The sequence below is a fragment of the Bufo gargarizans genome, chromosome 2 (genome assembly GCF_014858855.1).
Source record: "Bufo gargarizans isolate SCDJY-AF-19 chromosome 2, ASM1485885v1, whole genome shotgun sequence".
Lineage (NCBI taxonomy): Eukaryota > Metazoa > Chordata > Amphibia > Anura > Bufonidae > Bufo > Bufo gargarizans.
In genome coordinates this window covers 397,401,219-397,416,990 of record NC_058081.1, presented here as the reverse complement: position 1 = coordinate 397,416,990, position 15,772 = coordinate 397,401,219, and positions in this window count along the sequence as shown.

The window sequence follows — 15,772 nt, the reverse complement described above, 5'->3', positions numbered from 1 at the left end:
ACTTCTTGGAGTTTGTCAGAATTAGTGGGTTTTTGTTTGTCCACCCGCCTCTTGAGGATTAAGATCTGGGATTAAGATCTGGGGAGTTTCAGGCCATGGACTCAAAATGTCAACGTTTTGGTCCCCGAGCCACTTAGTTATCACTTTTGCCTTATGGCACGGTGCTCCATCGTGCTGGAAAATGCATTGTTCTTCACCAAACTGTTGTTGGATTGTTGGAAAAAGTTGCTGTTGGAGGGTGTTTTGGTACCTCTCTTTATTCAGGGTTGTGTTTTTGGGCAAAATTGTGAGTGAGCCCACTCCCTTGGATGAGAAGCAACCCCACACATGAATGGTCTCAGGATGCTTTACTGTTGGCATGACACAGGACTGATGGTAGCGCTCACCTTTTCTTCTCCGGACAAGCCTTTTTCCTGATGCCCCAAACAATCGGAATGAGGCTTCATTGGAGAATATGACTTTGCCCCAGTCCTCAGCAGTCCATTAACCATATTTTCTGCAGAAGATCAATTTGTCCCTGATGTTTTTTTTTGGAGAGAAGTGGCTTCTTTGCTGCCCTTCTTGACACCAGGCCATCTTCCAAAAGTCTTCGCCTCACTGTGCATGCAGATGCACTCACACCTGCCTGCTGCCATTCCTGAGCAAGCTCTGCACTGGTGGCACTCCGATCCCACAGCTGAATCCTCTTTAGGAGACGATCCTGACGCTTGCTGGACTTTCTTGGACACCCTGAAGCCTTCTTAACAAGAATTGAACCTCTTTCCTTGAAGTTCTTGATGATCTTATAAATTGTTGATTGAGGTACAATCTTAGTAGCCACAATATCCTTGCCTGTGAAGCCATTTTTATGCAATGCAATGATGGCTGCACGCGTTTCTTTGCAGGTCACCATGGTTAATAATGGAAGAACAATGATTTCAAGCATCACCCTTCTTTTAACAGGTCAAGTCTGCCATTTTAACCCAATCAGCCTGACATAATGATCTCCAGCCTTGTGCTCGTCAACATTCTTACCTGAGTTAACAAGACGATTACTGAAATGATCTCAGCAGGTCTTTTAATGACAGCAATGAAATGCAGTGGAAAGTTATTTTGGGGATTAAGTTAATTTTCATGGCAAAGAAGGACTATGCAATTCATCTGATCACTCTTCATAACATTCTGGAGTATATGCAAATTGCTATTATAAAAACTTAAGCAGCAACTTTTCCAATTTCCAATATTTATGTACAGGTCCTTCTAAAAAAATTAGCATATTGTGATAAAGTTCATTATTTTCTGTAATGTACTGATAAACATTAGACTTTCATATATTTTAGATTCATTACACACCAACTGAAGTAGTTCAAGCCTTTTATTGTTTTAATATTGATGATTTTGGCATACAGCTCATGAAAACCCAAATTTCCTATCTCAAAAAATTAGCATATTTCATCCGACCAATAAAAGAAAAGTGTTTTTAATACAAAAAAAGTCAACCTTCAAATAATTATGTTCAGTCATGCACTCAATACTTGGTCGGGAATCCTTTTGCAGAAATCACTGCTTCAATGCGGCGTGGCATGGAGGCAATCAGCCTGTGGCACTGCTGAGGTGTTATCCTGTGACTATATAATTTATACATACCATCCGTATCTAATGTCCCTCTGATGGGACATTTCTTCACTGTTACTACACAATGATATCTTTTGGTACATTTACGTAAAAGTTCGGGTTCGGTGTTCGGCGCTTTCTTGGCGCTTTTTGAATGGCTGCAGAGCAGCCAATCAGCAAGCGGTTAACTGTCTGACCTTAGAAGCCATCACAGCCATGCCTACTAATGGCCAGAGCAGCATGTGACCCAGGCTCTATATAAGCTTGAGTCACGTAGCGCTGCACGTCACTCTGGTGTGCTTAGTGTAAGGGAGAGGATGCTGCTGGACTTGTGATTTCAGGGAGAGAATAGGAGAGAATCTAACTCAGCGATCTACAGAGAAATAGTTGTGTGGGTGCAGGGCACAATCGTTTTACCCTGCCCTGAGCCCATTGACAAAAAAAGAAAGAAACTTTTATAATTCTGTTAGTTAGGTGGGCGGCGGCGGCCATTTTATGCAAGCTCAGTGCACCAGCACTGCATCTGAGCTTTTGGGACATTGCAAATCACTATTTTTTTTTTTTGGGCAAACTACAACATCTTGATTAGTCAGTGTGCAATTTAAGCTAGAAATACACCCATCATTTTCTGGGGTTTGAAAAACACACTCTTTTTTTTTTTAAAACAGTATTTTCCTGATCTGCAAGTGTTAAATTCAAGTTTAATATATACAACTTTCATATTCTGTTACCTAAAAAACACGTTTTGGCAATCTGCAACATCTTGATTAGTCAGTGGGCAATTTAAGCTAGAAATACACCCATCATTTTCTGGGGTTTGAAAAACACACTTTTTTTGACAAAAAACACTATTTTCAGGCCTTGCAGCATCAGCACGTTTGAAATTACAGGCTTATATACTGGCGGCGGCCATTTTATGCAAGCTCAGTGCACCAGCACTGCATCTGAGCTTTTGGGACATTGCAAATCACCATATTTTTTTGGGAAAACTACAACATCTTGATTAGTCAGTGTGCAATTTAAGCTAAAAATACACCCATCATTTTCTGGGGTTTGAAAAACACACTTTTTTGACAAAAAACACTATTTTCCTGATCTGCAAGTGTTAAATTCAAGTTTAATATATACAGCTTTCATATTCGGTTACCCAAAAAACAATTTTTTTGGCAATCTACAACATCTTGATTAGTCAGTGTGCAATTTAAGCTAGAAATACACCCATCATTTTCTGGGGTTTGAAAAACACACTCTTTTTTTCAAAAAACAGTATTTTCCTGATCTGCAAGTGTTAAATTCAAGTTTAATATATACAACTTTCATATTCTGTTACCCAAAAAACACTTTTTGGCAATCTGCAACATCTTGATTAGTCAGTGGGCAATTTAAGCTAGAAATACACCCATCATTTTCTGTGGTTTGAAAAACACACTTTTTTGACAAAAAACACTATTTTCAGGCCTTGCAGCATCAGTACGTTTGAAATTGCAGGCTTATATACTGCTGTCAAATTCAGTTGTTAAACAAACACTCGTTTGGGCACAAAAAATGTAGTTGGCAGCCTTTGATGCAGATGTCATTGTGAGATACAGCCTTAATACATTTGGGTTACATTCAGAGATTTTATATTCCGCCATTAGGTGCACCAATATTGAATTCAGGCCTAAACTGGTTCAGGCCCTGTGAGATACCCCCTCTACATACAGGGGTTTGATTCAGGCATTTGAAATACAGCCATTTGAAATACATCCATTTTGTGCAAAGAAATATTTAATTTAGGCCTACACTGGTTCATGCCCTGTGAGATACTCCCTCTACATGCAGGGGTTTAAATCAGGCATTTGAAATACAGCCATTTTGGGCAAATAAATATTTAATTTAGGCCTACACTAGTTCATCCCCCGTGACATACTCCCTCTACATACAGGGGTTTGCTTCAGGCATTTAAAATACAGCCATTTGAAATACAGCCATTTTGTGCAAAGAAATATTTTATTAAGGTCTACACTGGTTCAGACCATGTGAGATACCCCCTTTGCATACAGGGGTTTGATTCAGGCATTTGAAATACAGCCATTTGAAATACAGCCATTTTGGGGAAAGAAATCTTTAATTCAGGCCTACACTGATTCAGGCCGTGTGAGATACACCCTTTACATAAAGGGGTTTGATTCAGGCATTTGAAATACAACCATTTTGGGCAAACAAATCTTTAATTTAGGCCTAGTCTGGTTCAGGCCATGTCAGGTACACCCTTTAAATACTGTCGTTCTATTCTACTATTAATTAAACACCCATTTAGGGCAAGATCCTTAATTCTAAAAATATGAGGAGAGCGTCAAATAAGGCACGTGGCCCAGGTGGTGGTGCTGCTGGTGGAGCTCCTGTTGCAGGGAGAGGACGTGGTCGATCTGTGCCAGCTACACGCACAAGTGAAACCCCTTCCTCAGGTAAGAGTAGGTGACAAAACCTGCAGCGGTATTTGGTCGGGCCTAATGCTGCTCTACGAATGGTGAGGCCTGAACAAGTACAGGCGATAGTAGATTGGGTTGCTGACAGTGGATCAAGTTCCTTCACATTGTCTCCAACCCAGTCTCCTGCTGAAAGACCACAGTTGGCACCTGCAGCCGATGTCCATCAGTCTTTCACCTCACCCCCTTGCAAATCAGCCAAGCAGTCTGAGCCCCAAGTCATGCAGAAGTCTCTTCTGCTTTTTGATGACTCTGTTAGCAGGGTTTTCCAGGGCCATCCACCTAGTTCTGCCCCAGAAGTCGAAGAGATTGAGTGCACCGATGCCCAACCACTTAACCACTTATCTTTCAAGATGAGCACATCGGAGGACCATTGCAGCATGTCTTGGATGATGACGAAACACCGACAAGGAAGACAGGCGTGAAGACTGGGTGGAAGATGATGTGGAGGATGAAGAGGTCCTCAACTCCACATGGAATCAAGGTCATGCGAGTGACCTATGTAGTTCGGAGGAAGAGGCGGTGGTCGCACAGAGCCACCAGCACAGCAGAAGAGGAAGCAGGGTGCAAAAGCGGAGTGGCCGTCCTCTAGACAGTATGCCTTCTAATGTGTTGACGACAAGACACGAATGGTTTGCACTCTGTGCAATCAGAGCCTGAAGCGAAGCATAAACGTTCTCAACCTGAGCACAACCTGCATGACCAGGCATTTAAGTGCAAAGCACGAGCTGCAGTGGAGTAGACACCTCAAAAACCAAGAAAGGTCTCTGGCTCCTCCTGCTTCTTCTTCTGCTGCAGTCGCGGCCTCTTCATCCACCTCTGGAGTGACAGTGCCACCTGCCACACAGCAAACAGAGGATCTGCCAGCAACACCAACACCTGGGTCACCAAGCATCTCCACACGTGGACCAGTAAGCACGGCCAGGGCCGTTTTATATCCATAACAGCACGCTGGGTAAATGCAGTGGCGGCTGGGCCAGATGGCGGATAGCAGTTTGGCGCATGTCCTTCCACCACCAAGGATTGCAGGGCGCTTCAGTTTGCCTCCTGTTGCTTCCTTTTCCTACTCTGCTTCCTCATCCTCTACCAGCTCCTCATCCGGGCAGCGTAACACCTTCACCACCAACTTCAGCACGCACGGTTGAGTCGCTCGGTGGAACAGCACCACTTCACCACCAATGACAGGGTCTCCATGCAAGACCTGTGTTCCTTGTTGCACTGTTTTGAGTACTCCACCAACATGGCCAGTGCCAATAACGCCGTTCTCAGCTTTACTATCCCACTTCTATGCCTTCTTGAAAAAACGCTCCTGGCAATGATGGAAGAGGATGTGGCACAGGAGGAAGAGGAGGAAGAGGGATCATTTCGTAGGGTTTCCGGCCAGTCATTCCCAAGTGCCTCCGAGGGTGGGTTCCCGCACCCACAAACCCAAGGTACACAATTGTCCAGCCAGGGCAGTTCTGGAGGATGAGGAGGTTGAGGATGAGGATGAGGAGATGGAGGAGGAGGAACCATGTTCACAGTAGGGTGGCACCCAGACCAGCTCATGGCCATTATTGGTGCGTGGATGGGGGGGATACAGAGGACACAGACGATACACCTCCCACAGAGGACAGCTTTTTGTTGCCTCTGGCCAGTCTGGCACACATGAGTGATTACATGCTGCACTGTCTCCGCAACGACCGCCGAGTTGCCCACATTCTAACTTGTGCTGATTACTGTGTGGCCACGCTGGTCGTAAGATGCGTGAGTACAAGCGCACGCTGGTAGACGCGCTGCTGTTGGCATTCCCACCTGACAGCGGGGGCACAGTGGAAGCACAAGGTGAAGGCAGAGGAAGAGGTCGCCAACGCAGCTGGGGCACTGCCAGCACCTCAGAGGGCAGGGTTAGCATGGCCGAAATGTGGAAAAGCTTTGTCAGCACGACATAACAACCAGCACCACCAGCTGATATGGAACGTCTTAGCAGGAGGCAGCATTTTACCAACATGGTGGAGCAGTATGTGTGCACACGCCTACACGTACTGAATGACTTCTGGGTCTCCAAATTGGGCACATGGCCTGAGCTTGCCCTTTACGCCTTGGAGGTGCTGGCCTGCCCTGCAGCCAGTGTATTATCTGAACGTGTGTTTAGCAAGGCAGGGGGCGTCATCACAGACATGCGCAGCCGTCTGTCCACAGCCAATGTGGACAAGCTCACGTTCATTAAAATGAACTAGGCATGGATCCCTCAGGTCTTGTCCGTACCTTGTCCAGAATAGACATGTATACCGGCACTAACCAGCCATTGTTATACTGCAGCGCAATTGCTCATGTTTGTATTTTGGATATTTCACACTCTTTTGGAGTGTACCTTAATTTAAAAAAATTTAATTGAAACCAAAAACATGTGTTGCCTATCTCGTCCTCCTCCACCGCCGCTTCCACCTACTCTACTACGTCCACTGCCTCCTCAAACTCCTACTCCATATGGAACTCCACATGTTTTATTTTATATCATTTCACTTATTTGTCATTTACATTTGCGGGTGAAATTCACCAATTTTTGGGTGTATAGTACCACTGCTATACTTATTAGACTATAAGACTATAGATCTATAATGAGAGATGAAGGTTGATTTCAGAGCTCCAGGAAAACCGCCTTAAAGATCAACTCTAGGGGAGAAGACTTCTCTCCGCGACAGAGGTAGCTACGGCCCTAATAAAATGGGCCCCTACAAATTCCGGAGGATCTAAGGATTGGGAGGTGAAAGCTTCCCTAATGGTTTCCTTGACCCAGTGACTAATAGTAGTTTAGACGCCTTACGGCCTTTAACTTACCGGCAAACAGGAAGAAGAGGTTCTCATCTATCCTGAATTCTCTGGATCTATCCACATAGATCTGGAGGCATCTCGATATGTCCAGTGGATGTCTGACTGGAACCTCAGAGGAGGAGGAGGAGAATAATACAGGTAGAGAAATTACCTGATTGATATTTTGAAAGGTTGGAACCTTAGGTCTGAAATAAGGTAGATATCCTAGAAGGACTCTGTCCTGTAGAAAATGATATATGAGTGCAAAGCAGAGAAAGCTAAAGTAATAGCCAGAAGAAAAACCACCTTAAGAGTTAAAAACTTAAAGCTTGCCTCCTCCAAAGGTTCAAAGGGGGGAGATGCTAACCCCTTGAGAACTACTGACAAGTCCCATTGGGGACGGGTTTCAGTATTGTAGGCTTCAATCCTTCTGCTCCATTAAGGAAGCGTTTGATGAGCGGGTCCCGAGAATATGGTCTGTTGAGACAGGCCGAGATGGCAAAAACCTGAACCTTCACGGTAGAAGGGGAGAGACCTCTGTCTAACCCATCCTGGAGGTTTTGTAAGATCGCAGAGGGGGGTGGATCTGCAGACGCCACCTGGTTGGAACTACACCAAGAGGTGAAGATCCTCCTGATCCGGGAGTAGGCCTTCTTAGTAGACTCTGCTCTGGAATGCGACAGTGTTCTCGGGACCGACTCAGAGAGCCCATCCACTCTGGAAAGGGACTGATCAACCTCCAGGTTGTCAGGTTGAATCTGTGCAGATCTGGGCAGAGATGCGTGTCCCACGACACCAGGGTCTACTCTAGGGGGAGTCTCTAATATTGTCCCCGACTCATCTGAATGAGCTTGGTAAACTAGGATCTCCAGGGCCAAAATGGTATGATGGCTATTACCGAGGCCTGATCCTGACGGATTTTCATCAATACCCTCGGAATCATGGAAAAGGGAGGGAAGATGTAAGTCAGCCTGAACCTCCACGGTTTTGTCAGAGCATCTATCGCCAGGTGGTTGTCCTCCCTGTATAGGGAAAAAAAACGTCTGAACCTTGGCGTGGAACCTGGTTGCCATGAGATACACCTCTGGCATACCCCATCTGAGGACTAGCTGTCTGAAGATCTCCGGATGTAGTGACCACTCCATGGTCGATAAGCTGCGACTTAGTCGATCCACAATGATGTTGCGGGAGCTTCGGATGTGAGTAGCAGCTAGATGGGATAGGTTCAGCTCTGGCCACCGCAGAATTACCCCAATCTCTGAAAGAAGGGGTAAGGATCTTGTGCCTTCCTGTTTGTTTATGTAAAGCACGGCAGTCATGCTGTCTGACTGAACTTTCACTGATGTGCCCCGAAACTGAGGGGCGAAGTAAAGGAGGCCTAGCCGAATAGCACGCATCTCGCAGAGATTTGAAGAAAGATGCCGATCCTGAGGAGACCAAGACCCCGAACTGGGGATCCGTCTAATGGGCGCCCCAGCCTACAAGGGACGCGTCTGTAGTCAATATGAGCCAAACTGGTTGGGTCATAGACTTCCCTGCTGGAAGATGGAACCACCATCTGAGGGAATTCTGGGTTTGGTTGGACAGGGAGCACAGGGAATCTAGCCCCATAGGGCTGCCGTTCAATTTGTCTAAGACCTCCGACTGAAGAGGTCGGAGGTGCCATAAACCCAAGGGACTGCATCCGCAGCCGCTGACATGAGCACCAACATCTTCATGTGAGTCCGGATGGAGACTCGCCGTGTTACGGAAAGGAACCTTGCCAGGTCCTGCATCCATGCTCCTCTTTCTGGCGTCAATTAGAGGGACATCTCCAGAGAGTCGCTATGAATCCTAGATAATGGATAGAAGTTGAAGGGCTGTCACCACCAGACATCTGAGAAGCTCTGACAGACATCTAGAACCTCCTCCTTGAGGTTCCTTTGTTTTGCTTTCATTTTCTCATGTAGTTGTCACGTAGTTGCACCGATTGCATCCCTTTAAATCCTTTTCCCATAGTGCATCACTTTGCGGTTTATACAGCTGGAGTGTGTGCATGCTGCTCCTACTTCTGAGTCTTCTACAAGATAAGTTTTGTTCATTTATTTGTGTCTTTCTGTTTGCTGGATCCCAGGTGACCCTGACTCCCTCCGTATCTAGAGTAGGGAGCCGGTGGTCGTGTCCCCTCACTATTATAGGGTGTTCAGGTGTTATACAGTCGAGGTACGAGGATATGCGATCATCTACCATTGGGATTTTAGCATAGGCTGAGCAGTCAGGGAGAGAGCCAGGTCTGATGCAGGGCTCTCCCTTTTTGTTCCTTAGTGTTTTGTTTTCTAGTTTCCTGCACACCTTCCGTGACAAGGGCTCACGTTCGACTTCTGCCAGTTGATGATCCAACCCAGGTGGAGCAGAAAGGAAATTGCGACATGAAGATGCTGAGAAAGTAATGGGACCGAAGAGGCTAAAAGAAGCCGATCGTCCAAGTAGGGAACAATGGTCAGTCCCTGGAGTCTCAACACTGCTACTACCGATACTACAACTTTGGTGAAGATAAGGGGGGCAGATGAGACTCAGAACGGGAGGGCGGCAAATTGAGAATGCCTGCGCACTTCCGAAATCTGGACCGTGATCCCGAAAAAAATCCTTGAGATGAAGGATGAAACTGGATGTGGAGGAAAATATCCTTGAGGTCCAGAGTAGCCATCACATCCCCAGGGCTGAGGAGGTGGCTGACTGACCTTATGGTTTCCATCCGGAACCTGGTTCTCCTTACAAACGATTGAGGAATCTCAAATCTATGATCACCCGGAGATCTCCTGTCTACTTGGGTACCAGGAATACTGGAGAATAAATCCCTAGACCCCTCTCCCCTGCCGGTACCTCCTCCAGGGCTCCCTTGGAAATATAGTCCTGGATATAGGACTCTAAGATTTCCCTTTTTTTTTTTTTTTTGTCTGGCCGGCAAAAAACTGCGCGTGGCGATAAATCTTTCTAGGGGGAGAGAAATTAGGTATATTAGATAGCCCGAAGCTACTATGCTTTGGACCCAGGGATCTAAGATTTACTGGGCCCATAGGTGTTTGCAAAAGAAAGACGACCCCCTACACTGGAGGGTGAGGGAGGTTTACGGGAAAAACCAGAGGTGTAACGACAGGGGTAGCAGGGTTAATCCAAGAGCCTCAGAGAGGCCCAAAGTTAGGAGGGTTTTGACTCCTTGGTGGGTTTTCGGGAGCGTCTAGAAAATCTTCTAGACTGCCCCCCCCCCCCCCCCAATCTCTACGTTTAGCCTGCTGTCCGGATCTGCCTCCACAATCTTGTCTGCCTCGGGTCCGAAAGGGCTGTTGAGGGAGACTCTTTTCCTTTTTATCGGAGAGTCCCTCCATGATGGTGTCTAGTTCCGAACCAGAATAAATGGTTCGGTTCGAAGGGGAGCCCACAGAGATTATATTTGGAAGCGTTATCCGCATTCCAGGGCTTTAGCCATAAAGGTCTCCTGGCAGCTGACACTAGAGCCATTGACTTGGCTGCCAATTTTAGCTATAATTGGGATGTATCACATAGGAAATCCATTACCAGATTTATGGATTTAAACGCGGCCAGGATGTCGTCCCGGGAGACACTTTGGTCGACATCGGTCTGAATCTGGTTCAGCCTGGACCGTAGGAAGGAAGTAACCTCTGTGGCTGCGATAGAAGTTGAGGCCGAAGCTGCGGCCGCCGGGTAGCTCCTTCTCAGGGTGCACTCTGCCCTCCTATCTAGAGGGTCCTGCAGGCTAGACCCATCATCTGCTGGAACTAGGGTGCGCCTGGACAACTTGGCTATAGCCATGTCCACCTTAGGAATGGAACCCCATGATTCCACTAAGGGTTTAGCCATCGGAAACATCTGTTTGAACCTCCGGGTGAGGACTGGACCTTTCTCCGTTTTTTTCTATTCTGTGCGCATCACAGAAAGGAGGGTCTCATTCACCTTAAAGACTCGCTGAGTCCGACAGGCGGGATCAGAGGACTCCCCTATGTCAACATCACGGTCCCCTGACCTGATGGACTTCAATAGCTTCTGTGTTTTTTCAGGAGGGAAAAAACGAAGTAGATTCTTCCTCCTCAGAGGAAGATGATCCCACAGACAGAGGGTGGGTCTGACAGTAGGGTCGGCAACGTCCATGGGCGTCTGGGAGGAGTCAGGTAGCCTCTCCTTCAGCAGGCGTATAACCCCCTTTATGGAATCATCCACATACGTCTTGGCCCACTGGTACATGTCCTGCATCGTGGGTTCCGTAGTAGAGCCGGAACGGCAACTGTCGCACCTGGAATAGGGGCAAGAATCGTCTAAAGGCGTATTGCAACCATAGCAGGCCAGGTGTTTCCTCTTGGCCGACGATTTTCGCTGTTGGTCTGAATCTCTAAGAGAAGCCATAGCTGAAACGAAAAGAAAGGATTACAACATCCCTAAAAACCCAAAGGGAATTTAACACTTATGTGACGGCACGAACCAGAGGAGTAAGACAGGCAATTGAAATATTAGAATCTGAAAATTCAGTAAATAGCAGAAATTCTCAGTCGGCACAGGAGACTCTGGAGCTAGCTTGTTAAGCAGCGCAGCCAGAGACCGACTGAAGGAACTCAGGGAGCTTAAATAGAGAAGCTCCGCCTAGGTGAGTGGTTTCCTATGACAACCCTCCTCCTAAACAATACTGCTGAGCTATCCCGTTTTTATTAAAAACTTATACCTAAGTGAGGAGAGAACCCTCACATCACATCCCCCCCTGTGGAAAAGAACCCGGCCGGCATCCTCAGCTTGTTTGACCGAGGACGCCGACAGCCGGGCCGAGAAACCGGAAGTGACGCCGCGGCTAGACTGCGCGTCACTTCCGGTCATGGCGGCGCCCATGCCACGCCGGCAACGGAGAGCCGCAGTCACATCGCAGAAGGGGAGCCGCAGATGAGGCAAGCATGGCCCCAGGTACTGCAGCGCGATCAAATGGGGGAAAAAAAATCGATAAAAAATAAAGCGCATATATAAGTGCTACTATGTTTAAAAGAAAAGGAGACCAAGCATAAACTCTGATAGAGTCAGAAGCGTCTCCAAACTCCTAAAAGGGAGAGGAAAACTCGCCAGTCCACCTGTCCAAAGGACAGAAAAAAACACGGTGGGCTGGGGGGTGAACCCCTCCCTTTAATGGAGCTGGAGTTCTTTCATTGGTTACTCTTGGGCTCATTAAAAATTCCGCCGGTCCTACTAGTCCACGGGGGGGCAGTTAACCCCATCTGTGCTGCTGGTAGGACGTAAGGGAATTGTCATTTACATTTTCGGGTGAAATTCACCAATTTTTGGGTGTATAGTACCACTGCTATACCTAGTAGTGCAGTTAACACAAACATTTTACTTGTCAGTTACATTTTCAGTTTAAATTCAACAATTTCTGGGTGTGAAGTACCACTGCTATACCTAGTAGACAGGTTAAACAATAAAAAAAATTGTCTGTTACATTTTATGGTGAAATTCTGCAATTTTTTGGTGTGATGTACCACTGCTATACCTATTAGACCAGTAAAAATATTAACATTTGTCAGTTACATTTTATGGTCAAATTCACAAATTTTTGGGTGTAATATACCCCTCCTCTACCTAGTTGACAGCTTAATAAATTTCAATAATTTTTCTCTTACATTCTTGGGTTGACATTATGAATAAACACCAGCTATGCATAGGTGACAGGGAATAACATTTCTGAAATGCTTCACCTCCTTTCATTAAATGCTTAAACTTAAACAAGTTGAACCACATTTAAGTTTCAATACTTTGTCCCAGATTTCCGCTTGACTCTTTTGTCCCACATTTGGGCGTCTGTAATTTGTCCCACATTTGCACCTCAATAGCTTTTCCCACATTTCTGCTCGATCCCAATTTTTTAAAATACATTTATCTCCCTTAAATTTGGTCTCTTTTTCTCACGCACCCTCTCCGGCCTGGAACCCTGATTCCCCGCCACCCGTGATCACCATGGTAGGCGCGTAAAAGAACATCGAAAGTTGATAGAGCAGATATCAAATTTGATCGTGAACATCACTCGGACGTGCAACATGGTGGGGCAGTAAGTATGCACACGCCTACACGAACTAACTGACAGGGGTCAGCCCCTGCAACTTCTGGGTCTCCAAAATGGGCACATGGCCTAAGCTTGCCCTTTACGCCTTGGAGGTGCTGGATATCACTGAATAATTATCCTACTAAAACTTAACTTTTACATTAGTATTAGTTAAAATAAGTCCCACAGAAATAATCTTAAATAACTGCATATGATAGATGAGGCTTATGCACGGATATATAAGGAAAAAATTACACTGAATAAACAGCTGAGAATACAATTTAGACTTAATAGTCACCACTCACGGTTTGATGTACGCTATTGTGGAGGTATTCTGTGCCAGGGCAAATGGACGTATTTGGGGTAGGAAGTGAGGCAGTATCCACGGTTGTTCGTTTCTTCGCTGCAAATATAATCCAAATGAATCTTTGGTAACTGGCTCTCCTTATACAGAGAGGGTAGGTTAAAGGGAGAGATATATCCCTAACCAACTATATTAGCCCTGCCTGAAAGCGGAGAGGTCTCCCGCCTAAATGCGGGAGAATCACCCCCAGAGGGAGCGACCCCACTTATCGGTGGCTGGCCCTGTTATTCTCACCCTGGAAAAAATCTCCCAGTGCCTGCATAGCCAGATGTTAAATGTTTATCCCAACGCGTTTCCTCTGGTAAAAATTATTACCGGAGTCATCAGGGGATGTCAAAAAAGAGGATAAAAATAAAGATAGAGATATGGCTCAATGGCCGTTAGCACGATCACTCTTTCTAGATAACCCAACTAAATAATGCAGTCCAGAATCATGTTTGTGACTAGCGCCCTAAATATACCCTGTTTAGTTATTGTAAAATAGTTCAGGTGAATACCTCATGTTGATGTCAGCGGCGTGCGTTCCACCCTGTTGGTAACGGAACCGGAAGTACTTCATTCGCGCATGCCCCGACCTATACTATTATTCGGTGTGGAACACATGCCGGATGTATCATGTCCGCTGTGGAACGCAAGAATAATGCAAGGAGGAAGTGCGGCGTACGTGCTGGCCTGCGCTGCAGCCGGTGTATTGTCTAAACGTGTGTTTAGCACGACTGGAGGGTTATACAGGTCCTTCTAAAAAAATTAGCATATTGTGATAAAGTTCATTATTTTCTGTAATGTACTGATAAACATTAGACTTTCATATATTTTAGATTCATTACACACCAACTGAAGTAGTTCAAGCCTTTTATTGTTTTAATATTAATGATTTTGGCATTACAGCTCATGAAAACCCAAAATTCCTATCTCAAAAAATTAGCATATCATGAAAAGGTTCTCTAAACGAGCTATTAACCTAATCATCTGAATCAACTAATTAACTCTAAACACCTGCAAAAGATTCCTGAGGCTTTTAAAAACTCCCAGCCTGGTTCATTACTCAAAACCGCAATCATGGGTAAGACTGCCGACCTGACTGCTGTCCAGAAGGCCATCATTGACACCCTCAAGCAAGAGGGTAAGACACAGAAATACATTTCTGAACGAATAGGCTGTTCCCAGAGTGCTGTATCAAGGCACCTCAGTGGGAAGTCTGTGGGAAGGAAAAAGTGTGGCAGAAAACGCTGCACAACGAGAAGAGGTGACCGAACCCTGAGGAAGATTGTGGAGAAGGACCGATTCCAGACCTTGGGGGACCTGCGGAAGCAGTGGACTGAGTCTGGAGTAGAAACATCCAGAGCCACCGTGTACAGGCGTGTGCAGGAAATGGGCTACAGGTGCCGCATTCCCCAGGTCAAGCCACTTTTGAACCAGAAACAGCGGCAGAAGCGCCTGACCTGGGCTACAGAGAAGCAGCACTGGACTGTTGCATGTCATTCGGAAATCAAGGTGCCAGAGTCTGGAGGAAGACTGGGGAGAGGGAAATGCCAAAATGCCTGAAGTCCAGTGTCAAGTACCCACAGTCAGTGATGGTCTGGGGTGCCATGTCAGCTGCTGGTGTTGGTCCACTGTGTTTTATCAAGGGCAGGGTCAATGCAGCTAGCTATCAGGAGATTTTGGAGCACTTCATGCTTCCATCTGCTGAAAAGCTTTATGGAGATGAAGATTTCATTTTTCAGCACAACCTGGCACCTGCTCACAGTGCCAAAACCACTGGTAAATGGTTTACTGACCATGGTATTACTGTGCTCAATTGGCCTGCCAACTCTCCTGACCTGAACCCCACAGAGAATCTGTGGGATATTGGGAAGAGAAAGTTGAGAGACGCAAGACCCAACACTCTGGATGAGCTTAAGGCCGCTATCGAAGCATCCTGGGCCTCCATAACACCTCAGCAGTGCCACAGGCTGATTGCCTCCATGCCACGCCGCATTGAAGCAGTCATTTCTGCAAAAGGATTCCCGACCAAGTATTGAGTGCATAACTGAACATAATTATTTGAAGGTTGACTTTTTTTGTATTAAAAACACTTTTCTTTTATTGGTCGGATGAAATATGCTAATTTTTTTATGCCAAAATCATCAATATTAAAACAATAAAAGGCTTGAACTACTTCAGTTGGTGTGTAATGAATCTAAAATATATGAAAGTCTAATGTTTATCAGTACATTACAGAAAATAATGAACTTTATCACAATATGCTAATTTTTTGAGAAGCACCTGTATTTCCCAATGTTTTGGGGTGTACCCTAATTTAAAAAACTAAAAATACATTTTAAACCAATAAGCAGTGTAGGCTACCTCCTCCTCCTCCTCCTCCACCACCACTTCCACCTACACCGCCACATCCACCGCCTCCTCAACCTCCTACTCCATATGGACCTGGTCCTCCTAGATCAAGATTATTATTTTTATTTTTTACGTATTTAATGCTATTTT